The sequence below is a fragment of the Labrus bergylta genome, chromosome 4 (genome assembly GCF_963930695.1).
Source record: "Labrus bergylta chromosome 4, fLabBer1.1, whole genome shotgun sequence".
Lineage (NCBI taxonomy): Eukaryota > Metazoa > Chordata > Actinopteri > Labriformes > Labridae > Labrus > Labrus bergylta.
The window spans coordinates 20982661-20996814 of NC_089198.1; the positions used below are offsets into that span (position 1 = coordinate 20982661).

General features: G+C 37.3%; 1 protein-coding gene across 3 annotated transcripts in view; it reads left to right on the forward strand.

The window, feature by feature from the left end:
• The first annotated feature begins 12492 nt into the window (after positions 1–12492).
• Positions 12493–14154, forward strand: part of tnn (tenascin N) — a 42997-nt gene continuing 41335 nt past the window's right edge. For all 3 annotated transcript variants that reach the window (XM_020643761.3, XM_065954038.1, XM_065954039.1), the window contains exon 1: positions 12493–12652. The gene's annotated coding sequence lies outside the window, so the exon portion shown is untranslated. The remainder of the gene's footprint in view (positions 12653–14154) is intronic.

The following is a 14154-nucleotide window of genomic DNA, read 5'->3' on the forward strand; positions in this document are numbered from 1 at the left end:
TTGGACCACACAAATCAGTGTTGCTCAAAATCTTCTAATAAGGCAAGATGAGCCAGGGCACAACATCTTAAATGCCTGCCAAAGCTGTCTTTTAAAGGGTTTGATACCAATTAGGCAAAATGTCTGATTCAAAAATCAGAGTGCTTGGCCAAAGTTCACCAAAAGTTAGGTTGAGAGAACGTTTTCAATTTGGAAACCACCATCATTGTGCTTCAAATTTTCCCTTCAGTAACCAATGGGGTATGCCGTTGAGACAACTTCCATGTTTTATTCAATCAATATTGACTGTAAAAAAGAAAAAAAAGAGAATGTGAGTCATAAGCTGTTATTTTAGTTTTAAGACACTTCAGAGGAATCTCTTTCAAAATCTCTGCAGCTATTCTGTTTGAAAGCACAAGATATTATGAATTGAATGTATGTATGCATGTATGAGGCTTTAACCAAGTTCAATGACAACAGCAATCAGGTGCGTTGGAGCTGTTGTGTGCAGCCCTGATTGCTTCACAAGGGACCAGTGGTGAGAATGGTCTCTGGATACCTGGACTTTTAAACATTGTAAGTAGTGAATAGAAATAATTGTAGAATAAAACTACAATGTCTTGTCAGCTGGACTCAATGGAGAAACTGAATAATGGTGTAATGTAGACAGATGCCCTAACAGCAGTGCAGTTGAGTGCTTCACAGGGGATCAAGACCTCACACTGGATCACAGCAAAGATTTGGGAGATTTGGGAACAAAGCTCTGCAATATAAAATGATGTGTGTCTGGGACATTGTAAGATCCCTTAGTATCACAGCAGGCAAGTGTCCTTATCCACAAAAAAAACGACAGCAGTGCAGTGAGCTTGGTCGGGAGGGGTTAAATGAGGACAACTAAGGGCACTGACTACGCTTAAGTATTGAAGTACCAATCTGAAACCACATGAAACATCTGAAATTCTACATGTAGTAATGTCATTATCATTCAACAATGGACAGATGTAGTGTCCTTGTAATGTTCTGAAAGTTTGGCTTATGCCTCCCATGTGAAACCTGGAAACTGAAAGAAAGATCTCTGTTTCCTCTAATAAGCACCAGACAGACAGCCATAGGCAACCAGCTGACCTTTCTGGTGTTCATCAAGTCCACAATATACTATAAAAGTGAACTTTTCTTTTATAATGCCCTAAACAAGGTGATTGTAAACAAGGAACTTCTGGCTGAACAAACAACTGGTGCACAAAGACTTGCATATGGCTCCCAAAGATAGACTTAATGATCTAATTATATGGCTCTTCATCAGGTGCTGTGATTTTTTAAAACTCAGCACCTAATAAGAATAAGAATGCATTAGACTTTTATAGCACTTTTCTAAGTACTCAAAGAAGCTTAACAAGGAATAACAACAAAACAGTGTAAACAATACAAGGAAGAAATAATGTAAGAGAAGGAGGATAACCTAAATACATGGTGTGCATGTGCTGACTTTTCTGAACAAACAACTGCTCAGATGTTGAATGTGTTTCTTTGGGATGAAAACAACACTGATTTCAGAAGGCAGGAAAGTGGCATATTATTTTTCCTGTGACTACAGAAACATCGAAGTGTGAAAAAGATGCAGGCAAAGAAACACATTTCCAGAGATATATGTCTAAACACTGGGGTATACATACAACGCAACTTGTAAACAATAAACAAATCGAATCGTTTCTGCTGTGTCATAATTTCTGAACTATTCAACCATCCTTTCAAAATAAAAAACAGCCCACCTAATAAGACAGTACTATAGTTTGGAGTAAAAATACTGTAGCAGTCACATATGTCTGATTAAAAACGGAGCTTAGCTCTGGCCTCCTGGTTAAATATGTGATTGAAGCCGAGGTCATGGTTGGAGTGCAGCACCCTGTCTCAGCATGAACTCCTCTGGTGTTTCAAATATTTAAAACCAGTTACGAGTTCAGTCAACCCCAGCTGCCAAAACACAATGTTCTTTATATTTCTATAACATAATATTATATTATATGGGGCCATAATGTGATGGAATTTGGAAGAAGAAACAGAGGGGTCACGCCTCTATGGATAAGTCAGATCTTTGCTGGAAAGACTGGAGAATATTCAGCTGTTCTACAAATTATATAACAATTCATCATTTGTGTATGTTTATATATTTTTATAACTGTTAATTAGTGACTGTCCAGACATTGTCGATTTAGCTAAATATTGTTACACATTTAGACTTCCTTTTTATATATCTGGGTGGTATAAATGAATATATTTGATTGTTTAAAGGAGAACAGAAAATCACTCTGTATTAATAACAACATAATGGAAAAGGTAATGATATAAACCAGTGTTTCTCAACTGGTGGGTCGGGATCCAAAAGTTGGTCGCGGAGCCATTTTCAGGGGGTCACTTATGTGTGCCTAGAAAAAATATAGTGTCAAAAAGTCTATGAAGCGCTTTTTCGTTTTGTACTGACTGAGTTCCAAACTGCACAATTTTTCATTGAAAGACACCTGATTGGTTGAAAAATATCTGAAATTCGGGTCGCGATTTTTCATGAAGGAGTTGCTGGTGGGTCCTGAGGCTAGACCAGTTGAGAACCACTGATATAAACTATTACATGTGATCTATTAAACCTTTTTTAAAGAGGTTCTTGAGCTGGATCAGTGTGCAAAAAGGGTTATTCTTATGTATTATTGTATTTACATTTGTTTCTTTATTGAGCATTCTTTTTATCTAAACATATAAACATTGCAATCACTTAATGTATAGAAAGTGATATGTCTTTAAATAACAGCCCATACAACATTAGTTAAGTGATTACAGCACTTAATCCTTTCTATGAAACAGTAATCAAAGGCATACAGTGGTGCTAGGAGGACAAATGTAATAGTGAGACGTTTCCTGTATTTCTTTGGCTGGGTAAAATATTTTAAAAAACTCCCTCGCTCTCCTCTCCTGGAGTTGTCGTAAATTTCCCAAGCGGAGCCACAATTTCCAAACTTTTAACTGGAATATTATTTCATTCCGGATGTGTCTTACAACATTTTTGCCAAATAAAAAGAACCACGCACGTGGGACAGTCTTTAAAAATGCTTTAATGAATGAGTGACAAAGCAAACCATTCAGAGTGGATTTTTAATCTCCAGTACAGTCCTGAAAGTCTATTTAATCAGGGAAGTGTAAATTAGGGGAATGTGAGTCAGCAAAATTAGGGGAGAAAAAGACCCTTTATCCTTTTGTGTATTCAAACCAAGCAGACCATTAAACAACACTCATTTTTGTTGCACTGATGTGTTTGATTTGATATTAAATGTGATCATCTGTTCGTAATTTAAAAAGAGTCTTTATGTCTCATTATAAGAACAGCATACACCTGAAAATCATTATTTGGTTATACCTCAGGTAGTTTGGGGCACACCCTTAAGTCCTAAGCTGTTACCATACCTTCAATGACATGCTAGTGTTGGGAACTCCTTCTTGCTTAAGTAATCAGTGTCCATTTGAAGCAGATACAGCTCATTTAGCAAGAGGCCATGACCTGACTGACTCAGAGGTCTCTGCTTTACAGACCTCAGGAATGTCTAGAATCCCCCCTGAGAGAGAGAGAGAGAGAGAGAGAGAGAGAGAGAGAGAGAGAGAGAGAGAGAAAGAGAGATGACTGTCAGATTTATGGCATGCACACACTCACTACCTTAATGAACAAGTTCACACACTATTGCACTCCATTGTATACACCAACTTAAAAACAGTTATTGGTTCTAAATAATATATATAATAATAGTAATATTGTAATAACAGATTTCCCTTTAAATGATGCTGTTAACACCAGTCTAAAGCGCCATGTATTGTTCTTATTAGTGCAATCCTGTTTGTTTAATTTCTTGATTTGCTCTGATTTTTGCACGTATATCATCTTATCTCTATGATTATATAAGTTATATTTCCATCAATTTTGCCTTTATTGGATAGGACAACTGAAGAGTGACAGGAAACTTTAGGAGGAGAGAGTGGGGGATGACATGCAGCAAAGGGCTGAGACCGGATTCGAACCCATGGCGGTTACAACGAGGGCTGCAGTCCCATCTGTGCATGGGGCACTAGGCCACTAGGTACGAATTCATGACAGCTAGGCTATCCGGCGCCCCTCTGTGATTATATATGATCATTCATTTTTGTGCAGCATTTCATTTTTCTAATGTACTTAAATAAACTGACTTGAAACTAATGTTTAAAAGTGTGATAAATACACAGATCTGTCATAACTCAAAAAGAAAGTCCTCTATAATTAGTTCAGGGTCTTTGGAAGAAGAGGATTAATATGAGTGATATTAAAGCAAGAGAGGTTAACTTCTCAATATTATCAATCACAATATTCTAAGAGAGATATAAATGATAACTCCCGTTTTCTGATGTGCCACATTTACTCTTCTGAGAGAAGAATTTATGCAACAAAAACAACTCTTCCTCTCAGATACAAGAGCTAAAAACAGTATCATGTTATTTGATTGCTAGGTGTTGATTTAATTGTCAAGACAAGAAAAAAATATATACTTTGACACAATTAGATGTGAATTCAAACGGGTGCAGTTGGTTTGGAGGGTGGAGAAGAAGAAAAAGAAGCAGAAAAGAGAGGGGGCTACATACACATCTGTGATTATACTTTATGGGACCACCAACACTCTAGGAAGTGAAGTCTGCGAGCTTTGAAAACAAATCTTTGTTGACCTGGGGAAATCAGGTGAAGGGTAACTCCTGGTGCGGTTTTACAAAGCTGAAATAAATTATTTTCTGTCTGCGTTTAAGGAGATTTTTACATGACCTCACTTTTTCATGTTTGTGTCATTTTAATACAGGCAGGAAACTGGCCATTACAAACTCCCAATGAAGAACAGGATTAAATGAATAGCATATTATTTGTAAAATGTCACTCAATCTGTAAGGGAGTACAGATTTAATAATGTCTTGGCCTGTCAGTCAAAGGCTATCTCAACTTTGTTTGTACCTTCAGCTGGAATAAGGTATTTTGTGTTTCTTCTATAAGGTGTGTTTCTTTTCTTTTATAGATTAGGGTCCAAATTTGAATTTAACAGGACACAGATTGGTAACAAATCTTATTCTTGTGGAAAACTATGCTTAAGTCGAAGACGGTTGCTTTCATAAAAGCAGTTTGGTACCTACACTGCACAGTTTACTCTGTAATTTGTTAAAACGCTGTAACATTAACATCTGCATCAAATGTTGGCAGGAAGTGACACCAATTTTCCTGCTGAAGATTGTCCCCTTTCAAAGAAAATCTCCATTGGCCTCTCTTCTGTGAGGAAAAAAGAAAAGTCACCCTTTAGCCCCTGACATCAAAAGTGCTGGGTTATGTCAACGCGTCACGTCTCCGCATGGCGTCTCATGACAGCATGGCAGGACCTTGAGGACTGGTATTCACATCAGCCCATGCAGGAAGCATCTGTAACAGCTGTTGACACCAGCTCATCAGTCAGAGTGCTGCTTGACTTGCCCTGTCTCATCCAATAAGTCAATATGCTCACTGCATGCATGCAAATGAACAAAGAGTCATTAATTATCACTCTGATGGCCGGGTCTTTAACTGGTTTTGTTAATTATATTTACATTAATGCCTAATTAGATGCCTTATTTATTTATGTACTTTGCACTTTTATGGAAAAAGTTGGGGAAACAAATCATTTCTTGCTTTGTGGTTAACAGCTCTGAGCTTTTAAAGTTGTTAGCTGAAGCAGATGCGTGTAAAAGACTTAAGACGTCACAAGTCTGATCCTCAAACCACAGCTTTGTTTTATACTTCCTCGTCAGATAATTTCTTTCGACCTCTACCATATGCCATCTAACAAAGCAGAGGCCACATTTAAAGTAATCTCTGAAATCAAGAGCTGGTTCTTTGGACCGTTCACAGTAGTTGAACAACATTAGCAGATAATAAGGATCTATAAATGAACAACTGATGCACATATGTTGACTTTCACATACTCTGTGGTTATTAAAAAAAACCTCAAACGTGGTGTGCATTTAAGATCATCAGTAAAAGGGAAACAGCTTATAGTTAATGAAAAAGTACATTGTGTCTGTATGTGCCTGTGCGTACCCACACGTTTGTTTGTAAGAGCTTAATGTGGTAACTTTGACGGAACATATTCACCAAACCTCCATATGGCATATGTTTGTTTTCAATAAATGACATCATTTACCTTATCTGTTTTCCACAACTCTAATCTGCTTTCCACTAAATCGCACATGTTGAGTTTACACCGGTAAAAGATAAACCAACCTCTGAGACATTTCACAAGCGTAAACACGCAGAAAGTATCATTGGTGCCAGCTTTGGACCAACTTCCTCCAATCTGATCTTGTCATTTCAATCCAAACAATGACACAAAAATGTGTTCCTGTATTTTAAATGTTTAGACAGGAATGGAATCACAACTTTTCTACCTCAGTGATGGAAAAATGTCATCTTCAGTTTAATCTAGCATAATAATCCCCAGACAGGCCATACATTTAGTCTTTTGACATATTTCATTTGTTAGATATGAGAGGACACTTTAAAGCTACAATTTTATAAAATATACCAAATGGTTCAAAGAGCAAAGTTAACGTGGTTTTTGTATATTTACATGAAAGAAGCCATTGAGGGTTGAGGTTTAAGTTACTGAGAGTTTTTTGAGGACATATAGACATGCAGTAAATGAATGTCTGATGCCTTTTAGATGTATTAACCACATGTTCCTGGTTCATCCCAGGCTTTCGCTTTGTTACAGTACAACATCTCTCAAGGACACACAAGGTAGAATATGTTTTCTCCCTGACAAATAATCCCTTTGCATGAAACACAATTTTTCTGTGGTCTATACTCAAAGACTCATTGTGTTTGTTCAGGCAAAAATATTTCATGGTTAAGTTTATGAAAAACATCATGGTTGACACAGGACTCAATCCCATTACATTTGTATGTTTTTGTTGTGTTTTTTGAACAATATAAAGTGCCCCCCACCTCCTTTTTTTTCTCGGCCATTCCTGACTGCTGTCCCACATGGAGTGGACTGATGTTGGATAATTTTGTTGGTGTTTATCTTGAGCAGTCTGCCAAATCAAAGTTCACATTAAAACCTATTCTGGGTTATCATGCGCATTTGCAATTTTTAATACTTTTATTCAGAGTATAAAAATCTGCAAATTTCTCACAGATGGACAGGGATGTACATCTTATTTCATTAGCTTGATGCTCACACGTAATGGAAATTTCCTTAAGCACAGCAATCGCAGCCATTTTAAATTAAGAAAACCTGCCAATGGTGAATTCATTTTATTGCTTCTTTCCTCACATTTTTTTTTCAGTTTTGTGAAGGTGTGAATTTTATTTTTAACAACCAACTACCTACAATTCCAAAAAAAGGTCACTTATTATGTAACATAGCACCTCTGGGGTAAACATCCAGCAAGACTTTTTATTTTTATCCTCTTAATGATGTTCTCTTCAGAGACCACTGTCTTTGTTTTTTAAGCTTCCATCTGGTCTCACTTTAATGAATAAAGGAGCTAGAAAATAAAGAGTATGAGAAAAATGCAAGCCAAACCAGCTCCTGACTTAATTGAAAAGTAGATGCTAAAGTGGTGTCTGGGCCATTATTTTTCACTGTCACTATGCGAAGATGAAAAGGACATCTGCTATTGTTATTCCAAAGCCAACCAGTCATTTTTAGCCATGTCTCTAAATGTGAGCATTATAACGCTGTCATTATCACTTTCACGTTTTATTTCTAGAAGTGGAAGTTTATTTGGAGATTTTTCCATTTGGCATGTAACATTTAGTGTGTAGTAATAAAAAAGGAAGCTTTCCAGTGCAGGTAATTAGAGAGGCTGTTGATGCATTTTTATGGAGATAGGTGCTTAAAAATGAGAGAAGAACATCCCAGTAGGGGGGAAGATCAATGTCTCTACCATATGCCTGCAGTTGGCTTTGCTTTAACGAGCCCTCCAACAAAACGAAAGACAACAAAATAAACTAGGGACAGGTTAAATCAATGGGATTAGACCTAATATACAACTGTTGACCTTCTAGCTTGTCATGGTTTTCATTTTGATGCCAAAAACACCGACAACCAGCAGCTTTAGATTTATAGTAAACTCTTGGTCTAGTGGAAAAAGGTTGGAGGGAAATTCAGAGGTGTGTGGTTACTTCTAATACAAGTTCAGAGTCTTCTTATAGATAAAAGGAAAACAAAAAATGGGATTTCATCACATTAAAGGAATTATAACATAAAATTCATCCTGCTGTGAAGAGTTCTGTACATCTGATGCTAGTAAAGGGTATGTTTCCCGGCATTGGGCTGAAGGCAAGAAGCCAGTACAATGGGAAACAGTCATGAAACATAATCTCATTGTCCCATGAAGGGCTGGAAATGTCATCACCTCCCACACAGCATGTCCGAGTGACAGACGTGTGCGTGAATAGAGGTCAATGTGCTGATTTTCATTTCTGTGTATTAACCTAAAGACTCACCTTATTCTGTTAGGCATAATCTATATTGGTGTTCTTAGAAAGAAGAGTGGATCAATGGACACATGCCATGTAAGGGTTAATGAAATGGAATAAATTAGCTTTAAATAAGTGACCGTGGATTTACAACTTCCTTTTGCTTTGACAGTTTCATGGAAAGTAACTACTTAACACAAGCAACCAACAAATTTCAGGAATGTGGGGTAATTTTTTCAAGGTTGAGTTTGGTCAATGTTTTAAACCAAATCACAGCCAAGTATGTATAATTATGTTTTGATGTTCTGAACATTCCTAAAATTAGAAAAGGCGGATAAGACTGAACTGGAAACTTGTTCTTGGTTGCAATTTGGACAAACTTGTTGAGGATTGTTCTTTTTTAATGTGTGTGTGTGTGTGTGTGTGTGTGGGTGTGTGTATGTGTGTGTGTGTCTGTGTGTGCGTGTGCTGTTGCCTAATAGGAATTTATCTTTATATTTTTGATGGACACATCGCTCATTAAATGGATATGCAAAGGTTTTTTCTATTTTTAATTGATGGACACATGCATCTATTTCTGATTTCGGGGAAGCAACCAAACAGTGTTTCCACATCTCTGTACTTACACATGAATATGGAGGACATATTGGAAATAATGCTGAGTATTATACAATCATCATAACAAAATTCATGTTCACTTTTACTGATTCTTCCTGTCCCAATAGAAGTAACAATAATGTAGCACATGTAGTGCTTTGATGGGTGGTAGAACCTCATCATTTTCTTTTAATATTCAAGGTTCTATGAGGGCACTTTCAAGTCATGTATCCAGTATAACCGATATTGTAATGGAAAGTGTTTTGTCATTTAGTTTATCTGTTAATGTCGTTTTTAAGATCAGTGTTCTTCATCTTTCTTTTATCTTTTAAAAAAACTGATTCTAGGGGATTTTTATCTCTTCTCTGTATCTCCTGATTACTTTTTTAAATTAACAAAGACCAAAGAGCTTTGAACTTGTTAAGGATCTCTGAACATGATTAAACGAAACACAAGACGACTTAATCAATCTTTTCAGTGATTGTTCTCTCCATGTAGTTATATAAGTGATACTGTAAATGTGTAAGATGGATAGAGAGCTTGCCCAAAGGACCAAAGCTGAGGCTGTACAAAGCATACAATGATTTTCCAAGGTTATATGTTTACTTCTTCTGGCAATTCATTCATCTTTGTCCCTGCATGGCCCAAGGAGCAGTTTGCCTCTAGAGACACCAGGGTCGACTTCTGTAGAACGACATATCAGATTATCTTTCAAGAGTTATGTTGCTTTCAGAGCCAAAAATATCATCCTTGTCTGTTTTGATTTCTTCTAAAAGCTGGAAAATATGCTAAAAGACCACTAAATCCATCCATGACTTACCCATCATAACAACTGACTAAACATACAAGAGCATTAAACTTCATAGCAGTTCCAATGAATATTTTTTATATTAACAAAGGTATAAAAGTTTAGCTTAGTTTCTTGGTAAACTGTTCAGGGACAGCTGCAGGCAAACATTGGCAGGTTGATAAATTAGCTTTGGATAACTACAACGTAAGGCTAAAAGTTTTCCTTTAGGTGTCCAACAGGTAATTTGTTTCCTCAACTTGACATTTTAACCAGGCTCATGTTAGTAGTGCCATTTTGAGGAATTTTTCATGCAAATATTTGACAAATAACAACCTCACTGTGCGGTCTATTGTAACAGGCTATCAAAGAAGTTCATCCACTGTTCCATTCTTTTCTAGCTCTAATAAGCAGCTATTGGTGTCTGTTCTCACCATAACTGGCTTGTTAGCTTGTTCAATGTTTGTCAGACATTCATTAATTTGTTGACGCAAGTTCGAGGGAGTCAGGTTTTATGGCTCTTCCCAACAGAGAAGATGGCGTGCCACAAGTGATGAGAGGAAAGTTTCCAAATACAATTGCTTTTTGTTGCTTGCTCTGTGTTTATCAGGCTTTTTAACATTTTTTTATCTGATAAATGAACAACCTCGGTTCGCTTCCAACACAGATAACGTGTCAGTCTTTGGTAAATATGATGTTGGACTATAGATAATTAGTCAGATAGTAAATATTGGGATACACTGTCAAGCTTTGATAACTGGATGTTTGCCCAGCCCTTTCTTCTCTCTAGCATGACTTTCTCATTCAAATATGGTAACTGGCAACAGAAAACCAATTTGGTGCGGTTCCCCAGAGATCTTGTTTCGGGTCTCTAGTTTGTTTTACTGCCTGACTTCTTTTTGCTCTCATGGGGGCTGTTTCTTGGCTCTAATTAACTCTCTTCACACTTCCTGACCAGCATTGAACTGCAGAGAGGTAAAGTTAGCCACTAGCTACTCAATGCAGTGGAGCAGTAAGACTGCCTATGGTTGTTATTCAAGGAGTTGTTAATTGCCTTCCTGTGCTCTACGATATGGTGCTGAGCATATTATCAGGTACTATGAGAATCGCTTATAGTGCTAATATCTGTTTGGGTCAGATTGAAAACTGTACGCAGATCATAATGAAACTCTTTTATTTTTAACTTTTCTTTTTATCCACATCAGGGTAGCATCGACCACAGTTGCTTTCCAGTTACTTTACACTTTTGAGCCTCCATCACTAGTAGCATTGCCTTTTTGCCATTGTTTGACTGCACAAGACAGACGGTTCTGACGCTCTTTTTATAGACTTCATTCTGTCCAAGATATTTCATCAATTACAATATTTAAGGAACAGTAACTGAAATGACTATAAGCCTTTTTCTACTATGGGTTTTTTTGTCTATCTGTCCTACGTATAGTTGTCCAACATGTCAAACAGTAAAAGTAACTATTCAGGCGGCATTTGTTCTGAACAAACAACCCCACCTGGCCTCTCAACTTCAGCTCCAGTTTCACTTGAACAATCCCACCTCCCCTGTGTTCCCGCAGAAATTTGAAACCTTTCTTATATATTTAGAGACAAACAGCCGCTGTCACCGTAAAGTATTACCAACCTTGACACAGGTGGCCTTTCTTCATGGTGGTCACAAAGATATGCATGGTCTGTCTATGCATGCTTTCGGTTGGCCTGCATTATTTCAAATTTCAGTGTAAACATACATTCATCACAGAGACCAAACTGAAACAAAGCATTGTTTCCTTTGCCTGCCTTAAAGTGATCACAGTGCATTCTGAGGGGTACGTTTTTCACCAGGACACTTGTGGGTTTGTTGTCGCCTTGGAGATGTTAGCCTGGTATTCATCTTTGCAGTTGCTTCCTGGTGGCCTGTTTTCATAAGACATTGTGGTGAGAATTGTACGTAAATGTGAAATCAAGTCAAGACATTTTGGTGTCTAACTGAGAATCATCCAACCGACAGTAATTGTTTCAAATGTCTTTTGTGATTACTATCACCATTTCACTAACCAAAAAGACACCCAGAAGGTTTTTTTCCAAGGAAATGTGTTGTGTTTCTGTTTTTGTATGCCGCTGTTTATTTCATGTTATTGAAGTCGAGATTAGCCCTGTTATTGTGTTCTGTTTTGGCTTTTAAAAATGGATTTTCTCAATATAGCTTCTTCCCAGTGGTACTTCTATCCTAAACTGACTCCACATTTGTTTTGGCTTCAATCTTGCCTCATTGAATCCAATCTTTATCCAGTTACTTTGTTTAAGGACCTGCTCCCTCCTCTTAAGAGATTAATTCCAATATTCTCTGTGTGCTAACACATGCAGGGAGGGAAAGAAAAACTGTTATTAAAGAGTGATGAAAGTTTTAAGGCGCTGAAGAAGAAAAGGTAAGAAGCGTGATTAAAGGTAGACTGTGATTCACTTGGGGGAAAAGTGTGGTAAATGCTTCTAATTATCTCCCCCCTCCTCTTCTTCCTTTTCCTTTTTTCATTCAAACACAGGAGGAGAGGAGGAGAGGAGGAGAGGAGACACTCCCAAACTAACTGCCCATTGGCCTATAGGCATTTGGGAAAGATTTTAACAATTGGAGAGGGAGGGGGGAGAGCAAAAGTCACTGCCAGTGCCTTGACTCATTGGTGTGGGCCTGTCAACAGGTGGCAGAGGGAGAAAAAGTCCTTCAGAGAAAAAGAGAGAAAGAGAAGAGAAGAGAAGAGAAGAGAAGAGGAGAGAGTTCAAGAAAACCCTCAAGGGTAAGGCAACTTTTTAGTTTTTTACTTTTCTCAATATTTTAAAAAGGGACTTTATTTGTCTTCTTTATCTAAGGATATTGATAAGTCTAGTTCAATTAAATCTACCTTTTGCAACCATTTTTTAATGACAATTACATGCAGCCTAAATATGAACTATTTTGGCTGGCTCATAAGAAAAAAAAAACTTAAAAACATGCCATGTTATTAAATTAAAGTTGTGAGTTCTCTTGTGCTAATAAAATGCGTGTTTATATTCACAAGATTCCAAGGGTATTTTAGGTCAATGCCTTTGTTTTCCTTTTACCACTCTTTTTTTCTGTATCTGTCAAAATGTTTCATGTTTAAATATCTGTAACAGCTAGCTTCCAGCTTTTCTCTCTCTTCATCCATCTAAAGTACCCCAGTTTAACTTGCCACCTGGAATTTATAAAGTGTCCCGGGACTGAAGCTGACTGAAGCTTATGGTAGTTTGTGTCTGCATGGCAGCACTTTATTCATATGAAAGTTATGGAATAGTTAGTCTGTAGAAATATTTACAGCTGGTGGGGTTTTACACTCTGTATTAAGTGATTTATTGGGGGCACAGTGCAAAAAGATTGACATGTTTTTTTCCATTAACAAAAACTTTTGAGGTGCTGTATATTAAGTGGTCAGAAATAACTACTTGTAAGTATAATAACTCAAGTGTAAGAATTAGGTACCTTTGCTTGAATATCTCTATGCAGGTCACCATTTTACTCTATTCCATAATTCCAAAACAATGTTGTAAAAAAAAAGGGGGTCGTCAAACATATATTAAAGAAATTATATCGATTGCACCTCGACCAATTACAACATAAAAGGCTTATCGCATGTTATCGCATCTGAAATAATTGATTCATTAATATAATGAAAGTGTACCGCAGGGATCAAGCTACTCTGCAGATTTATAAAAGTTCAGACGATGCTGCATAAATCAGAGGAATTACCCCCCCCCCCCAACACAATTTGTTTTCAGTTGATATACACACATAATTTCAATTACACAGTCAACAAAGCTACAAGCACTCATTTTCTCTGTGATAAAAACTTAAATATTTATTATAACATTGTGCTGGGGTGACAGATATTCTCACAGTTGATCCACTTGATTTACCTTTAATGCTACTGTGCTGGCTCAGGGAATACACAGAAGCCCTCGCAAAATGAGCTACAGATGTGGGACCTCAGCCATGCAAAATGATAGAGAGAGACAGAGAGAGAGAGAGAGAGAGAGAGAGAGAGAGCGAGAGAGACACACACACCCACACACACACACACACACACACACACACACACACACACACACACACACACACACACACACACACATACACACACACATATAACCCTGAGTGGGTGGCTTATTGTGTACCTCCTTTCATGAAGAACCTCACATCTCCAGTTCTTTCATATACCTCCACTGATTGAAAATACCCCATGGCACATTAAAGCTACTCAAAACACTTTTTTATTTTTTCCAA